The sequence below is a fragment of the Balaenoptera borealis genome (assembly GCF_965194805.1).
Source record: "Balaenoptera borealis genome assembly, chromosome: 3".
Taxonomy (NCBI): domain Eukaryota; kingdom Metazoa; phylum Chordata; class Mammalia; order Artiodactyla; family Balaenopteridae; genus Balaenoptera; species Balaenoptera borealis.
In genome coordinates, this window is record NC_138866.1 from 86,993,474 (window position 1) to 87,007,675 (window position 14,202).

General features: G+C 39.5%; 1 protein-coding gene across 4 annotated transcripts in view; it reads left to right on the forward strand.

The window, feature by feature from the left end:
• The first annotated feature begins 998 nt into the window (after window positions 1-998).
• Window positions 999-14,202, forward strand: part of CTDSPL2 (CTD small phosphatase like 2) — a 76,348-nt gene continuing 63,144 nt past the window's right edge. For 2 of the 4 annotated variants that reach the window (XM_082388819.1, XM_082388821.1), the window contains exon 1: window positions 1,002-1,420. The gene's annotated coding sequence lies outside the window, so the exon portion shown is untranslated. Of the gene's footprint in view, window positions 1,421-14,202 lie in introns of all 4 variants that reach the window. The other 2 variants (XM_082388820.1, XR_014243532.1) reach the window with 2 other exon arrangements.

Below are 14,202 nucleotides of genomic sequence, written 5' to 3' on the forward strand. Positions count from 1 at the left end.
GCAATCTCATATTTGGACTTTTCCATCTCTTGTTTCCTTTACCTAGACACTCTTCTTTTGTAACATCAACTCTTCCTGTCTCACTTAGATGTCATCTCATTAAAGCCTTTCCAGACCTCCTGTGCTCTTACAAAGGCCTGTCAAGAACTCCTTTTTGTAGTCATCTTATCACACGGTATTTAAATCCTGTTTACTTGTCTGTCTTCTTCAATAAACTGTGAACTCTGGGAAGGCAGTGTCTGTGTCTGCCTTGTTCACTGTTATATCCCTTGCATGTAGTATGGTCCTAACCCATTATGGTTTTACAATAAATATTTCTTGATTGAATAACGAGAGTGGTCCGGAGTTTTAGTAGACAGATAATGCTCTTCCAATCACTACGCTTGGTTTTCTGCCATTCAGCTAGGACTGGACGCTCCGGATTGATACATTTTCACCTCGTGAGGCTGGCAGCCCTTCGACCAGGCCTGCAGGTAGGAACCCATTTATCTGAATGATCTGACTTAGCAGCACCACCGCCGACACGCGTAGCGTGGGTCTCTATGACCCACGAGCAACTGCTATGCCCTCTAGGTAGCGAGGTGGAAAGAGGATCTTCAGGGGCCACCAGGATCCCAGGAAAGACGAAAGATTCGTCTTAACCTGGCCTCTGGCAGCACTGTCTACACACTACCTCCTCCTGCGCGCCAAGCCGTTAGTACCACCCGGTCCCACTCGGCTCCACCCACCTGGCGAGGCCGGGTTAGTAAACCCTAGCCGCCAGGTTGCGCTAGGCGTTTCTAAGCCCCGCCCCCGGGGCGAGGGCGCCCTCCCCCTCCCAGCTCTGCCTAAGCAGTTCCGTTAGCAGCGGGAGGAAAAACCGTCCTTCGGGTCCCCGCCTCTTCACTCCCAACGCTTTACTCCCTACTCCCCTTGCGACCACTACACACAGCTACGGAGGCCCCTAAAGTACAAACATCCCCCAGGGACTGGCATAGCCTGATAGATTTTGTCCTTGTTACTCCATCCCGTCCCAGGGCCCCGCGTTCTGCTTTTGTCAGGAATTCGAGCTCCTGAGTTTCTTCCGGCGGCAGGAACTCTAACTCTTTTCACGGAAGTAAAGTTGTTTTTTTGGCTTTTTTTGCGGGGTTGGGGGGAGGTGGCTTTTTTTTTTGGCCGCTGGGGCTGCCCGCATTCCTTCCCTCCCACCTCGCGGAATTGTGGCGGGAGGGGGAGGAGAAAGTCAAAGCGCCTGCGCGGAGAGGCCGCTTTCCATCCGGGTCCCCGTCCGTGCGGTGCAGCAGGTCGGTAGGCGGGAAATGGCGACTGGCTGAAGGAGCTGGTTCTGTTGCTGCTGCGGGCTAAGCGGGAAAGACACCACGCGTTGCGCAGTCGGGACCATCGCCGGAGCCTGAGGACACTTCTCTGTCGTCACAGTTAGGTAATCCCACTCGTCCAGACGCTGCCGCTGCTCCCAGTCTTAGTCCTCCTCTTCCAGGGCCGTCTGCCGGGATCTCCTCCCCTTCTTAACCGGGTTCTCCAGCGGCTGCGGCGCCTTGGTAGGCACGCACTGTTGGCGCCTCGTACGTCCGCTGTGTGGAGCCGCTCTTCTCTGGACTTTCCCCTGGGAACAGAAAGGGAGCTCACTTCCCGCCAGCTTCGGCTCTCAGGCTGCGGCCTGTGTTGTGATTTCTGGGGTTAGATTTCACTTTGCTACCCACCCCCATCCCGATCTCACGTCCGTAGTCCCAAAACCTGTGGTCCCTCCCGGTAATTGGGTTAGATCAGCTTTTCTAACCTTGACCCGTCTGACGTTTTCGGTATTTCATTCTTTCTAGTAGGGTGCTTTTGCGGGGGGAGGGCGTTGCTCTATCTCAGTTTTTATAAATACCTTTTGAGGATCTGGAAGAAGAGATTTCACTACGTTCTATTTGTCTACTGTTAAAATGTTGAGTTGACATTGTTAACTTTTTCAAATTAAGAGTGGTGGTAAAGAACAGCCCATGTGGAAGGCCTCTGGTTTCTGTAGTGGTCAGTTAAGGGTGAATCTTACTGTACTTCGTATTCTACACTTTCTTTGGGTATAAAATGCCTGTATAGATGCTTATTTTTGTATTCTTGACTAGAATTCCATGGTAAATAATTGTATAAGTAGATCGTCTGTATTTACTTCTCACTTTAGTGGTGGCTGGAGGTGTGAAGGATGTTAAGCACTTTAGAGTACCTTAGGGAAAGCTACAGAGATACTGCTCGTAAACTGCACTAAGATCCTGAAATGAAATGTACTTAGTAGATGTTCCTCCAAGGCAGGGATTTACCTTTCCAGTGCTAATAAGACAATACCAGGATTACTGCCTAGCATAGGTATACAATTAGTGACTTAAAAGATAGATTTATCTTTGTAATTTTCAGGTTGTAGATTTCTTTATATACTGTCTCCCCATTCTTTGCCAAGTTTTAAGTTTTCGTTTGTTGTCCAGCTGTTATTCTTATAAAAGCAAGGAAATGGCTAGTTAAAGCTACTTTTATTCCTCCTTCTTGTTCTTTTCCACATTGCAGACCAGTTGTCCATAAAGAGAAGTAATAGGGAGACTGTTGGTGTTTTTCAGAATTTGTTTTTCGATCTTGTTGAATTTGGGGCCTTTGTAGTTGTTTTTTTTTAAACTAGTCAAATTAAGTTTTGAAAATGTGGTTCACATTACACATCATTTGATGTTTGTAACTCAAAGGCTTTCAGCTCTCTAGGTTCAGTTTAAAAGACTTCACTATTGTTTGCATATTAGGATTAAATTTCATTAATAAACAGGAACACACAAACATTATTACAATTGTCATTTAGTAGATTCCCCCCCAAGGTCATAAAGAAAGTCAAGGCAAAATGTAGCTCTTAGGTGAAGCAGTCTTTTAGGATTGAGTTGAACTTCATACTTATCTTCAAAACCAAAAGAACAGGGGGTGGGAAGTGGAGGTGAGGGCGTACTGGATACTTGCTGAGTCAACTTGTTTAAAAAATAGGGCCAGATATGTGACTTAAAAGGATGTAAAATAAATTATTGGTCTAGTGTAGGTTTTATCTGTACTTAAATGATCTTTTTGGGTAGTTTATGAAGCATTAATGTTTTAAATAAAATTTGTTTTACGGATAGCTGAGTGAGCACTGTATGTAGACATTGTCTTCAAGAACTCTTCCAAATTGTTTTAATTCTTCATTCATTTGATTCTTTTAATATTCTTCCCAGTAAACGTTGAAAGGCTGTGAAAGCTCTAAGTGGTATAGTCCTTAACCTTTGTGGACTTGTAGCTGTACAGAAGTTTTAAATAGGATTGCATAGAAAAGCCAAATAGAATTGGTGGGTTTTACAATATTCTACGTAGTGTCTCTTGGACATTTCATTTGAGCTAGTAAGGTTATTCTTTTCTCACTGTTAAGAAATTAAGAATTAGGGGTGTTTTATCTTTCCGAAATTCATCTAGCTGATCCGATGTTTGAGATTTCTGGTCAAGAGGATTCTTCACAAGATTATTATATAGCAGAATCCATCCAATTCTGAGTTTTAAAAAACCTTGGCTCTGTTGTTCAGAAAGGATGTTCTAGACTCTAGACTTGTAACTATAGAATTAATTGCAGATTGAATAAAATGGTATAAATTTATCTCATTCATAGGAGATTTTTGGATTAATGCGATAAAGAAAAAGTGGTTTGTCTGAATAAACAATATCTAACTAAATTTGTAATTTACTGAGTTGTTGTGAAAGCATAAAGTACAAAAGACACTTTAAGTCATAAATATCAAATGTACTAAGAAGACCTCATATATGATATGCTCTAAGATTCTTCTGGGTAGGTTACCTGACCATTTTAACTGGATTGGCTACAGGGGTCATTTGCTCTACTATGAAGGTGAGAAGATTTAACAGAGATGGGACTTAAGATAAAACCATACAACTTTTAGTTTCCACTTTACATTTGCCATGAGACATACATCTAAGCCAGACATATATTCACTACTGGTTTATGACTACATTAATTTTTAATTTGAATTGTATTAAATTATAATTGGATCTACATTACAAATAGGTGGACTAGGTGGTTGACTGTGTGGTATAATCTGAGAATTGCCAATGCCAAACTTTGTGTCTCTCCTTTTTTTTTTTTTTTTTAAATTTTATTTATTTATTTATGGCTGTGTTGGGTCTTCGTTTCTGTGCGAGGGCTTTCTCTAGTTGCGGCAAGTGGGGGCCACTCTTCATCGCGGTGCGCGGGCCTCTCACTATCTCAGCCTCTCTTGTTGCGGAGCACAGGCTCCAGACGCGCAGGCTCAGTAGTTGTGGCTCACGGGCCTAGTTGCTCCGCGGCATGTGGGATCTTCCCACACCAGGGCTCGAACCCGTGTCCCCTGCATTGGCAGGCAGATTCTCAACCACTGCGCCACCAGGGAAGCCCCTGTGTCTCTCCTTTGTGTTATGGAATTCTTTCTAAAATGTTTTGTTTAAAATTACAAATTCTCTGGAAGAAAAACTTTAAACTGTTGCCTTTTATTGGCAATATTAGCACAGATTAGTTTATCAAATAAATTTGCTGATACCACAAACAGGTGAGGGTTCAGAGGCAGTGAAACACAGAAGTAAGCTTCTTTGCATTGGCTGTGATCAGGAGAGGTGTGGCATGTAGGAACATTGTCTGAGGGAGAAAGGCATGGTGAGAGTAGAGTTATAGTGAGAAGCTTGGGCCTCTTGGGGTCCTTTGGGAATCTTGTGAATCTGACTGACAGTAATGAGGAGTGAGACTAAGTGTGGTCCCAAAAAGAATTGTAGGACCTTAAGGACAAACGTGGTTTATAGCTTTGGCCTGCCCTTTTGTTTATTTACCTCATCTGCAGGTCCCCATTTAGTATGGTATTTTTAGAAAAGAGTGGAGGAAAACACTAAATGCCATTGAAAAAAAAAAGTGTTGTAAAATATTTACATAAAAAGTCTCTTAACTTTAATATAAGGTCACAGTAGGCCAGTTAACTATATTAGGGACCCCAGGTTTTATGGTAATCATAGGCTCTCCTGTATTCATTTAGAGAAATTATAGAAAAGGAAGTTTATCTAGATTAAACATGAATCATCAACTGTGCTTTGACTTGAGGTTCTAGCAGTCAGGTTTCCATAATAGCTATAATAATTTTAGGACAAGGAAATGTGTTTATTACTTTGATTAAAGAAACATAAAATTGTACTAATAGAAGGCACTTGAATACTTCAGAAATAATTGGGATTATACTTAGTAATAGTGGCTTATATATAGTTTAGGAAGAATGTTTTCTTTCTTTGGACTAAATACTTCTATATGGAGAAATTGGAAACTAAAAAGGCAGAGTCATTGCTAAAAATAAATAAGAAAGGGATATTAAGAATCTGTTAGCATCATGACATGATATTTTAAGTTTCTTAGGTTGACCAGTTAAAGTAATGTTTAAGTAGGAATTCAAAATATATTTTATTAAAAGAAGAGTATATTATTTGTTAAAGAAAAATATACAGAACCAATAAGTATCTTTTCAGTTGAGAACAACTATGATTATTTGTTTCAGTAATAATTGCTTTCTTCCTCATATTCCCCAAATATATATGATTATTCTATTGAGTTGAAATTGATTACCTTCTCACTGACTTTACAAGTACCTGCTTTAGTGTATTTTGTTAAATAAGATAATTATACAGTACAATCCTTTAATTTTCTGATGTACTGATAAAAATTATTTGAAAAATACAATCACATTTCAAACAATCATGCATTTTTCCCTCATTGGTAATATACCATTTTACTTTATTTTATTTTACCTTTTTAGTAGTAGCAAACAAGAGGGCACTTCTGTTAGAGAATTATGATCTTACCTCATCTTTGACTAGTAATTTAGATAAAAATTCTTCTTAAAACTCTTAAAACTTTTTGTCTTTGATTTATCTTAATCATAATGATCAGTTTTTCTTTGGTAGGTGGTATTAATAAGAATAGTAGGAAATTATTTCAGGTACTCAAAGATTTTTAATTAATAACTGTTTTTCCTTTTTGCCAACATCTCATTGATTCTTTTCTTATTATCAAGTTAATGTGTTCTGAGAGTTTCATATTTCTACTGGCCTGAGAGTAAGTTGAATATAAAATTAATTTTCTTTAAATAGAAGCTTTTATTGAAGGAGTAGTTATATCTCTCCCCTTGCCCAATTTTGGTGAGAACTACTTAAATAAAAAGCATTCTTAGGAAAATTCTGCCAAAATTAACTTCACTTTTTTATTCTTCAAATTTTCTTTAATGTATCCAATAAGTACATTGTAACTTGCATGTATACAGGTTACTCCTGTAAATTTTAAAAATTGCATATATTGGAATATATATATTCCATAGAAAGGATAGTAATATGATGAAAAGTGACACACTGGAGTGACAGGTTTCCCATGTGCTTTTTTTTTTTAAATCTCATTAATAGCTTTTTAATATGATTTTTTAAATTTTATTTATTATTTCTTTTTGGTTGCATTGAGTCTTTGTTGCATTGCGCGGGCTTTCTCTAGTTGTGGCGAGCGGCGGCTACTCTTCACTGTGGTGCGTGGGCTTCTCATCGCGGTGGCTTCTCTTGCTGTGGAGCACGGGCTCTAGGCTCACGGGCTTCAGTAGTTGTGGCTCTCGGGCTCTGGAGCGCAGGCTCAGTAGTTGCGGCGCACAGGCTGAGTTGCTCCGCGGCGTGTGGGATCTTGCCGGACCAGGGCTCGAACCCGTGTCTCCTGCATTGGCAGGTGGATTCTTAACCACTGCGCCACCAGGGAAGCCCTCCCATGTGCTTTTGACAAGTTTCTAATGAATATTATAATACTCAGTTCTTATGAATTCATAACTATATTTTTTCTAAAATAGCACATTTTGTTATAAAGTTTTATTGGTATGAATTTCTTTCATGCTGTGTAATAGAATGCTTCTTTTTACAAGATGTGTAAATTATACTTACTGCAGTTAGTTGAAATTAGAACAATCTCCAAATTACTGTTGCCTTAAAGCTTAGGTGAGAGAAATACAAGTCTGTCCTCAGCAGAAGTACATACTGTCTCATTCGGTACATAACAAATATTGATTTTGCCCTAATGGTATTTCTTCTGAGTACATGCAAAGTTTTAAGTTGGAGTCCTAATAATAGTATTTTAAAACATGTGTGTGAGTGGCTGTATTTTCAGTGATCAACAAACTGAATAATGCCATCTTTAAAAAATCATTTCATATTTTCATTGAGCATTTAGTCATCAATAATCTAACAACCCAGAGAAAATTAATTGATCATGGTTTTAGAAAAAACTTTTTTTTTTTTTTGGTTGTTGGTCATTGAAGAAAACTTTAAGAGGAAAAAGAGCCATAATTTTATCAACCCAACACAGCAGCTGTTTTTTTTTTTCCCAATATTTTTGATTATGTTTATATTTAGTAGTTTTTGAAGAATTCCATTATCTAGTTTAAAAAAGGAGAGAAAGTTATGTATCACATAATAATAACCTAAAAAGACCACTTTATCACACACTTTGTTGGGCAGGGTTCAGGGAAAAGAATCTCCCTGTCTTGGAGTTGATGCTTTATATAATCCTCCTCTACTTAATCCTCCTGCCCTAGTTGACTTTTGACTTTTATTAGGTGATAAGTGGGAGGGACCAAGAAATCTCTTCTTTCTGTAAAGTCATTTAATGAAGGGCTTGGGAAGGCAGTAAAGGAAGGAGAGTAAAAGTGGACAGTTGTAGTATCTGAACCTGTTGATTTCAGATTATTCAACTGGAAATATAGATAGTGAAAACAGGTACTGATACTTTTGTCGTTTGGTGTCAACTAAGGCAGTGATTTTTAGCTTTTTCTTTCATGAGTGTAAATTGAGTAGTGATACCATTTGTAATAGAGTATAAATTAACAAACTCAGAAATTTAGAGCTAGAGCAGACTAAAAGGGTCGTCTAGTCTTTGTTTCCTTAATGATGAACCATCTGAAGACTTTTTAACATGTAGTAAGTGTTGGTCTTAATTAGGGTGCTTCTAGATAAGTTGTATGTGATAGAAGGATGAAAACAGCTCAGATTAATTAATGACTCATCTCCTGTTTTGACAGCTCTTTTTTTAGGTAAAATTTACATGTAGTAAAATGCATAGATCTGATGTCCAATAACTTCTTTTGCTGTTGAGGAAATGAAATGCTAGAATGATTGCATGACTTAATTAGTGTCTAATCAGTGACTTACAGCTAACTAGTGATAGATTCAGGACTGATACCTCCCAGTCCAGGGGCTCTTCCTCTAGTAACTCCCTCAGGAGCCTACTCCAGAACTGTGCATGCATATTTTCTTTATATAGGCAATTTATAAATTATATATACCTAAATTTTATGGGGAAACCCAGACTTTGTTGCCTTTAAAGTTTGATTTGTGATCTTTTTACAATTTTCTTATTCATATTTTTTTGCCCACTTTTGTTTCCCTTTTCTCTCTTTTATTCAGCAAAAATTTGTTTGAAAGAATGCACATTAGATTAGTCCTAGATAATTTGTTAAGAATCTTTCATATACAGTGTGCTGTTTTGTTGTTTTGATAGAAATTTGTGTACTCAAGACCTCAAAAGCGAATTATCAGCTGAGTTTATGCTTGTATCATTATTATAATCTTGTTAACACAAGGCAATTTGCAGCCATAATTGTTGGCATCAAATATTGCTTGGGGTCAGGGATTTTGTGAAAAGGAAGGAAATCTTATGAGGAAGGAATATTTTTAGTTTTATTTGTAGGCCTCTTTTTGTGAGCAAGAATTGATTACTGCAGTGAGGATTTTGTGTTTCAGTGACATATTTTTTTTCCCTGTTCTCTTGTCTCTTTGAGGGAAATGAGAAAAATTATATTTCAGTTCAACAAAGGTTGAGCTTTCATGTGTACCGGGTTGTTGGAGTTACAGATACCATCTCTGCCTTCAACACTCTTACAGTTTAGTGCAGTTAAAGATATATAAATAGATTATTTCAGTACGATTTGTTAAGAGCTAAGGAGAGATAATCACCAGTTTACACAGGCATGGGCATGTGGGGGTGGTTACTTACTGGGGTGCATGATACTTGGGCTGAGCTTTAAATGATGAGGATAAGAATTAGTTGAAAGGAAGGAATGTTTGAGGTAAAGAGAAAAGCAGAAGCATGATACAGCACAGTGTGGGCAAGAAACTTATTACTGGAGTGCAAAGAGTGAGGCAGCAAATAGTGAAAAAAGACTTGGAGAGGTAGATCTTGGAGGGTTTTATATATATTGCTAGAGTTTAGTCTTTATTTTGAAGGGAGTTCGTGGGAACAGGCAGATTTGTAGAGTGCAGAGGATGGATTTAAAGGGGGCAGACTGAGAAATATTTTAGAGGTAGAATCATGAGGATTTGGTGATTGACTGTAGGGGACAAAGGAGAGGAAGAATGACTAGGTGTTTAGGATGGTTTCTGGCTTGATTGATTAGGCAGATTACTTGTGATTAAGAATATAGTAGGGGGGGCTTCCCTGGTGGCACAGTGGTTAAGAATCCGCCTGCCAATGCAGGGGACAAGGGTTCGAGCCCTGGTCCGGGAAAATCCCACATGCCGCTGAGCAACTAAGCCCGTGTGCCACAACTGCTGAGCCTGCACTCTAGAGCCCACAAGCCTCAACTACTGAGCCTGCGTGCCACAACTGCTGAAGCCCACACACCTAGAGCCTGTGCTCCACAATGAGAGAAGCCCCCGCAGAGAAGCCCGCGCACCGCAACGAAGAGTAGCCCCCCGCTCGCTGCAGCTAGAGAAAGCCCGCGCGCAGCAACGAAGACCCAATGCAGCCAAAAAAAAAAAAAGCTGAGCTCATTTTATTAAAAAAAAAAAAAAAAAAAAAAAGAGTAGGGAGACTACCCTGGTGGTCCAGTGGTTAAGACTCCACAATTCCAATGCAGGAGGCTCGGGTTCCATCCCTGCTTAAGGAACTAAAATCCGACATGCTGTGCGGTGCGGCCAAAAAAAAAAAAAAGAATACAGCAGGAAATATACAAAAGGAAGAGCAGGTTTGGGAATAGGGGTGGGATAGGAAAGGTGAATTCAGCCTTGGGTAAGTTGAATTTGAGGTGCAGAGTGAAAGTGTTGAGAAAGCTGTTGGATGAGAGTCTGAAATTTATAGATGATACAGAAGCTAGAAGAATTAATGTTGCAATTTGGAAGAGGCCCCCACCCCCAATCTTTTTAGCTGGGCTGCAGATACATAGAAAGCAAACTTAATTGCTTGGTTTTAGATTGCTGAACAATCAGCTTTTTCTATTCCTGAGATGAGATCTGGTTCAAATGTTGAAAAAGTGGAAATATTTTACCTTATATACTCTCCCCCCAATGTCATGGGTTCTTAAGCTTAAAATGTTGTTGCACCCATTGCTATGTTTGTTTTGTGATGTAATCTACTTAAATTGTATCTATTTCATTCATTAGTAGTAGATTTATTTCCCTGATGTACTCATTTCCCAATCTTTACTTGTATTATTCTATTTTTACTGGTAATGGAAAAGAATTTATCTAGTAATGGAGTGCTAAAGAACCTAGAGGATGGTTAATTTCTAACATAAATAGTAGAGTTACCAAGATGAGGCTGTATGTGTATGTGTAAAACTCTTCCTTTTATATTTTATGTTTAGGTAATAAAATTAGACTATTGCAGATATTATGTAGGCAATTTCTGATCAGTACTTGGCCCAATTGATATGTATTGTTTTTGGTTTTGGTCGGGTAATGCTGGCCTCATAAAATAAGTTGGGAAGTGTTCCCTTCTGTTTTCTGGAAGAGTTTGTTGTTTGTTTTGTTTTTTATTAAGGTATTTGGTAGGATTCTCCAGTGAAGTTATCTGGGTGTGGAATTCTCTATGTTGGAGACTTTTCCTGCGATTTAAATGTTTTTAAATATGGGGCTGATCAGGTTATCTTTTTTTGGTTATAAATTTATTTATTTATTTATTTATTTTTGGCTGCATTGGGTCTTCGTTGCTGCACGTAGCCTTTCTCTAGTTGTGGCGAGGGGGGCTGTACATGGGCTTCTCATTGCAGTGGCTTCTCATTGTGGGCTCTAGGCACATGGGATTCAGTACTTGTGGCACGTGGGCTCAGTACTTGTGGCACGTGGGCTCAGTACTTGTGGCTCACGGGCTCTAGGGCTCAGGCTCAGTAGTTGTGGCTCACGGGCTTAGTTGCTCCACAGCATGTGGGATCTTCCCGGACCAGGGATTGAACCCATGTCCCCTGCATTGGCAGGCGGCCACCAGGTAAGTCCCTTTACAGGTTATTTTTGTTGGATATAAAATCCTTGGTTTACATGTTCTTTTTTTTGGGCGGGGGAGGGGGCTGCATTGGGTCTTAGTTGCTGCATGTGGGCTTTCTCTAGTTGCAGCGAGTGGGGGTTACTCTTCGTTGTGATGTGCAGGCTTCTCATTGTGGTGGCTTCTCGTTGCGGAGCATGGGCTCTAGGCGCGCGGGCTCAGTAGTTGTGGCTCGCAGGCTCTAGAGCGCAGGCTCAGTAGTTGCGGCGCACGGGCTTAGTTGCTCTGCAGCATGTGGGATCTTCCCGGACCAGGGATTGAACCCATGTCCCCTGCATTGGCAGGCGGCCACCAGGTAAGTCCCTTTACAGGTTATTTTTGTTGGATATAAAATCCTTGGTTTACATGTTCTTTTTTTTGGGTGGGGGAGGGGGCTGCATTGGGTCTTAGTTGCTGCATGTGGACTTTCTCTAGTTGCAGCGAGTGGGGGTTACTCTTCGTTGTGATGTGCAGGCTTCTCATTGTGGTGGCTTCTCGTTGCGGAGCATGGGCTCTAGGCGCGCGGGCTCAGTAGTTGTGGCTCGCAGGCTCTAGAGCGCAGGCTCAGTAGTTGCGGCGCACGGGCTTAGTTGCTCTGCAGCATGTGGGATCTTCCTGGACCAGGGCTTGAACCCGTGTCCCCTGCATTGGCAGGTGGATTCTTAACCACTGCGCCACCAGGGAAGGCCGGTTTACATGTTCTTTCCTTGATTATTTTATTTTAAATGTTACTCCATTTTTTTCTGGCATAAAGCGCTGCTATTGAAAAATTTAGAATAGTCTCATATTCTGTCCATTATAAAGTCACTTAGTGCATGCCTAAATCAGGGGTCTGCAAACTACTGCCCATGGGCTGACTGCCTGTGCTTGTAAACCCTTTTTTTGTTTTTCGTTTTTGTTTTTGTACACAGCTATGTCTATTCATTTACATATTGTCTTTGGCTGCTTATGCTATGCAGTGCCATAGACAATATGGAAACCAGTGAGCATGGCTGTGGACACTGGACATTGATATTTGAATTTCATATAACTTTCACCCTATGGTTTGTAAGCCTAAAATATTTACTCTCTGATTCTGTAAGAAAAAGTTTGCCTATGTCTGTCTTACCTGTATGTCCAAAGAATTTTTCCCCCATTTCTTAAAATTCAGTAATTTAAAGTTCTAGTAGCTCATACTAGACTGTCTTGGTATTTGTCTTTCTGGGTTGCTATTCTCATGTCTGTGTCTTTCAATACGTGGTTTCAAACTTCTGTTTCTGGAAAGTTTTTTTGTTATACTTTTGAGTGTCTGATCTTTGACTCTCTTCAATATTTGATCAGTTTTTCTTGAATCTGCATTTTCTTTTCTTTTTTTTGAAACTCTCTAGGAGTTAAGCCAGCATTTTTATTTATTTATTTTTGGATGTTTTAGGTCTTCGTTGCTGTGTGAGGGCTTTCTCTAGTTGCGGCAAGCGGGGCCACTCTTCATTGCGGTGCACGGGCCTTTCACCGTCGCGGCCTCTCTTGTTGCGGGGCACAGGCTCCAGACGTGCAGGCTCAGTAGTTGTGGCTCACGGGCCCAGTTGCTCCGCGGCATATGGGATCCTCCCAGACCAGGACGCGAACCCACATCCCCTGCATTGGCAGGCACCCACTGTGCCATCAGGGAAGCCCCTGCATTTTTTTTAATGTTTAGAAATATTTCTTCTTTTTTCTATCTGTTGTGTTCATTTACTTCTTTGTTCTTTTTTCTTTAGTCTTCATTTTTGAAATAATTTTTTTTTTACTTTTTAAATTTTTTCTGACTTCTGTCACTTCCTCCCCACCCCCCTGAATTCCAGTTAAATTTGTTCTTATATTAGTGGTTTTAACCTTTCCTTGGAAGTGGTTTATAGTTGTGATCTGTTTTTATGGGGTTACTTTTTGTAATTTTATTGTTTGTAGGAAATTAGGGATTTTATTCTGCTTCTCTTTTTTTTTCTTCTTCTTATGATAGCTATTTGGGCTCTGGTCTGATTTCTGTTACTTTTTAATGTGAAATTTGTTTTCCTAAACTTTTAGAAGGAACTTTGGTTAAAGATAGGTTTTGGCTTAAGTGGAAGTTTCTGTTGTTTTCTTACAGTGTTTGAAAATATGGAGGACTGCTTTCTGGAGATTGCTTAGCTTATGTTCCTCTTTCCCTCTTTTTCTAGTATTCTCTTTGCTTTTCTCATTTGATCCTGTCCTACTCTGTTTTGACTTTATTCGGCAGTTTCCTCGTATTGAACCCTGTCATTAGCTCTCATAGTCAGGATTTTTGTTGTTCTTATTTTTTAATGGAAAATATCAAACATATGCACAAAGTAAACAATGAATCTCCATATAACCATCACTCAGTTTTAGTAGTTATTAACATTTTGTCTGTCTTCTTTGATCTATACCTCCACCCACTCCTACCTGGTTGGTTGTTATTCATAAGAACTTTTTACAGGTGTTTATTTAGGTAAATTTTATATACTTTGAAATACATAGATCTTAGCTGTAAGTTTTGACAAATCTACACCCGTATCACAATATAGGACATTTCCTTTCCTCAAGGCAACTTTTATTCTAATTTTTTTTTCTCCTTAGATTATTTTTGCCTCTGCCTTATTAATGGCATCACCAAATGCATACTCTTTTGTGTCTGCCATTGCTTAGTGTCTGTGAGATTCTTTCATGTTGTTGATGATATTAGTAATTGTTGCTTTCTGTTTCTGATTATTATTCCACTGTAAAAAACAAAACAAAACCCACAATATTCATCTTTCTGTTGCTGAGCATTTTCATTGTTCCCAGTTTGGGGCTATTGTAAATAAAGCTGCCAGGAACATTTTGGTAAAAGTACCTTGTGGACATGTTTATATTTCTCTTGTTTAAAAACT